This window comes from Petaurus breviceps, unplaced genomic scaffold (assembly GCF_028583685.1).
Source record: "Petaurus breviceps papuanus isolate PSGF00001 unplaced genomic scaffold, PetGlider_PUasm1.0 174, whole genome shotgun sequence".
Lineage (NCBI taxonomy): Eukaryota > Metazoa > Chordata > Mammalia > Diprotodontia > Petauridae > Petaurus > Petaurus breviceps.
Genome location: NW_027185761.1, coordinates 75,170,443 through 75,174,752, shown reverse-complemented (window position 1 = coordinate 75,174,752; position 4,310 = coordinate 75,170,443).

The window sequence follows — 4,310 nt, the reverse complement described above, 5'->3', positions numbered from 1 at the left end:
CAGAGCCCAAGCCCAAGCCGCTTGGGCGCTCCGAGTTGGACACGCCCAAAGAGGAGCCAAGAATAGCCCTGGCCTGGGAAGGCGGGCGGGCTGCTGGCCGCCCATCGCCTCCCCTGCCCTCTTCTCCCCGACCGCAAGCCCTGCCTCTTTCATTAGCTGAGGGGGCAAGCGGGAAGCTGGAGACACCAAGCGCTTTGTGGGGAGCTGGGCCCCTCGGGCCGCCAGCCTTCGGGCTTCGCCTCCGCCCCGCCCTGCTCCAGGAAGCTTCAAGGAGAAGCGAAGCCTTCCCACCCTCCCTCCTCCCCTCCTCTCCCCCCCGGCCCTGGAAGGACGCTTCAGCGACTCCTGACAGTCTCTTGCCCTAGGTCCTGGGACTTCCAGGGCGGCTTTGCCTCCCCGCCCTTCGGATGCAGGGTCGGCCGAGGACACAGGCACGGATAGCGGTTTCTAAGGCTGCAGGATGGGAGGGTGGAGAGACAATGCCACAGGAAACACCTACGCCGGGCCTCAGGAGCCCTGTCTAAGGCTGTGTGACGCTGGGCAAGTCACCTTCCTCATCTGTAAAATGGGCATCTTTTTCTCAGTGGCATCTATCTTATTGTGTTGCTAGGGGGCTCCGGGAAGACCATAAAAGCTGGTAGAAAGGAAAACTGTTCACTCCCCCTGGAGCTCCCTGGGACTGAAGGGCAGGTGGCAGGAGGCTCCCCGGAGCAGCAAAGCACTTCCCCTCCAGCCTCCCACGGCCTCCAACGCCAGTGCCCGCTTTGGGATCACACACGGGCCTGTCAAAGCTTGGGGTTATGTGACTAAATGAAGTCGCCTAAGGAAGAGGCCCGGTGGCCCCTTTCTGGGGCACCAATCACACCATCGTCAGAGGGAGTTGTGGGCAGCCTAGCCGAGGTGACTCATTGGAATTCCCACCGACCAACAGTCTCAACAAAGACTCTTCCTAGTCTTTGAGCATAGGAAGTGCCAGAAAAATGCCAGCCCTCAACTTGGTCTCTATTTTTCAGGTACCTGAGGAAGACTAGAAAAACTGGTGGAAATTTACAGATGGATGGATGAAGGAAGGAAATAAAGAAGGAAGGAGGAAGGGAGGGAAGGGAGGAAGGAAGGGAGGAAAGAGGGAGGGAGGATAGATAATATATTTGTATGGACTGATCCCCAGACCTGAAATACACTCACTTCCTACTCATGTCAGCTAATAAATTTACCTGCTCTGGAAAACTTTCTCTGTCTGTCTGTCTGTCTCTCCATCTGTCTCTCCATCTCTCTCTCTCTCTCACACACACACACACACACACACACACACACACGCTCTTATGCACACACATATGGTAGGTGCTTAATAACATCTCACTGATTTGGACTGAGTTGTACCCTGTGTGGATTCTCACAGATGCAGGAACCAGCAGGGACTGGAGAGGATGATGAGCTGCCCCTTTTACTATTCCCCCTCCACCCAGAGGAGAGCAGGCTCCTAAAGCTGGTTCATCCCCCGGGAGCAAAGGGACACCTGAAGTTTGCCAACAGCAGCAGACAAAGGATGACCCTGCCAGAAGATAGAGAAAAATATGATGGAGTGAGTTGAACATTTGCCTCTGGGCCTGGGCCCAGACCAGAGGTAGAACTTCCTGCCTCTGTGGACCCAATGGCTCATAATACATCCCAATTGGGAAGACTCAGGCTTTACAAGAGCTCCACGGTGGCCAAAGTCACGTCCATCTTCCTTTTATTCTCTCTTATCTCTTCCTTTCAAATGATGAGTCCCCAAACATTGACCGAGCACCTACTGTGTGCGTGTGTGCCCGATGCACGACCCACTTGCCTGCCAACACTTATTAGTTAACACCTGCCAGCAGACTTGACCACTTGCAAGTTATAACTTGCAATTTGTGTGTTTATTTGGAAAATAGTGTAATCACTACGACTTAACTGCCTTACACAACAGATGAAACACATATGATCAGTTTTCCAAAATTTTCTTGTCTTTCCTTATGCTTCCCCTTTATTTCTATTCAATGCCCTCCAATAACACCCAAGTCTACTACCACCTCCCTGGATTGCTCCAGTGCCCCCCCCGGGCAGCTTTGATCACTTTGGGAATGCCCCAGATGGTAAGCAATTTGATACAGGTTATATATGTGACTTCATACAAAACATCCACTCGTGTTGCAAAAATACACACAGACCAAAAAAAAAAAACCCACAAAAGAATTAATGAAAAGTAGAATACTTTGCTGTGCATCTGGACTCCATCAGCTCTTTCTCTGGAGGTGGCTGGCATTTTTTATCATGAGTCCTTTTGGAATTGTCTTGGATCACTACATTGCTGAGAAGAGCTAAGTCATTCACATCATCATACAATGTTGCTGTACTGTGTACAATGTTCTCCTGGTTCTGCTCACTTCACTTTGCATCCATTCATGTAAGTCTTTCCAGGTTTTTCTGAAATCCACCTGCTCATCATATCTTATAACACAATAGTATTCCATTACAATCATATACTACAACCTGTTCAGGCATTCCCCAGTTGATGGACATCCCCTCAATATATAATTCTTTGCCACCACACAAAAATAGCTGCTACAAATATTTTTGTGCAAATAGGTCCTTTTCCCTCTATAAAAAATTTTTTTCTTTTTTTTTTTTTTTTGGAGGGGGGAAGGCAAGGCAAATGGGGTTAAGTGACTTGCCCAAGGTCACATAGCTAGTAAGTGTTAAGTGTCTGAGGTCAGATTTGAACTCAGGTCTTCCTGACTCCAGGGCCAGTGCTCTATTCACTGCACCACCTCGCCGCCCCCATTTTTTTCTTTTTTGTTTGTTTGTTTAAAATTTTTCTTTGGGATACAAATCTAGTAGTGGTATTCTTAGGTCAAAGGGTATGCACAATTTTATAGCCCTTTGGGCCTAGTTTCAAATTGTTCTCCAGAATGGTTGGATCAGTTCACAACTCCACCAACAATTAGTGTTCCAATTTTCACACATCTCCTCCACCATTTATCATTTTCAGTTGTATTAGCCAGTCTGATAGGTATGAGGTAATAATAGTTCAGAGATGTTTTAATTTCTATTTCTCTAATCAATAATGATTTAGAGCATTTTCATATGACCATAGATTGCTTTAATATCTTCATCTGAAACCTGCCTGTTCATATCGTTTGACCATTTATTTATCAGTTGGGGAATGGCATAGTCTTATAAATTTGACTCAGTTTTATATATACTTGAGAAATGAGGCCTTTATCAGAGACAATTTCTGTAAATATTGTTTCCCAGCTTTCCATTTTCCTTCTAATCTTAGTTACATAAGCTTTGTGTCAAAACTTTTTAATTTAATATAATTAAAATTATCCGTTTTACATTTTGTAATGCTCTCTAACTCTCGTTTGGTCAAAAATTCTTCCCTTCTCCATAGATCTGACAGATAAACTATTCCTTGCTCTCCTATTTTGCTTATGGCATCCCCTTTTATGTCTAAATCATGTACCCATTTTGATCTTGGTATATGGTGTAAGATGTTGGTCTATACCTAATTCCTACCATACTGTTTTCCAGTTTCCCCTGCAGTTTTTGTCAAATAGTGAGTTCTTGTCCCATAAGCTAGGGTCTGACTTGATCAATCAGGTTAGTATAATCATTGACTCCTGTGTCTTGTGTACCTAACCTATTCCACTGATCCGCCACTCTATTTCTTAGCCAGTATCAGACTGGTTTTGATGATATATTTGATTTGGTGCAACATAATTGGAAATCTGGTGCGGCTAGGCCACCTTCATATTTTTTCCACTAATTCCCTTGATATTCTTTTTGTTCTTCCAGAAGAATTTTGTTATTTGTTATTTTTTCTCAGGACTTTAGAATTATCATCTCATTTCCTCCTTACAACACTGGATGGTTGTTTTTATTATTTTATTATTTTGCAGCTGAGGAAACCCAGGCAGACAGAGGTTAAGTGGCTTGTCCAAGGCGGCACAGTCTCCAGTCTGAGACCAGATTTGAGCTTGGGTTCTCCTGACACCAGGCCTGGTGCACTACCCATCATACTACCTAGCTGCCTCTGCATGTGGCCCACGCCCCTTCCCAGAAGTGGCTTCTTGGAAAGACTCTTGGATGATCAAAGGACTGCAGAGGTCTTTTCTAGCTCTGGAAAGTAATGCTGTGGAGAAAAAATCTGGGGGCTCGGACGTTAGGATTTAGGAAAGTGGGGCAGGGAGGCAGGGAAGAGGGGAGGGGCAGGACATGAGCAATGACTCTGGGACAGGGGACCAGGCCTGTCTGCCTGAACTGGGGGCAGAAGGTGGAGGGCT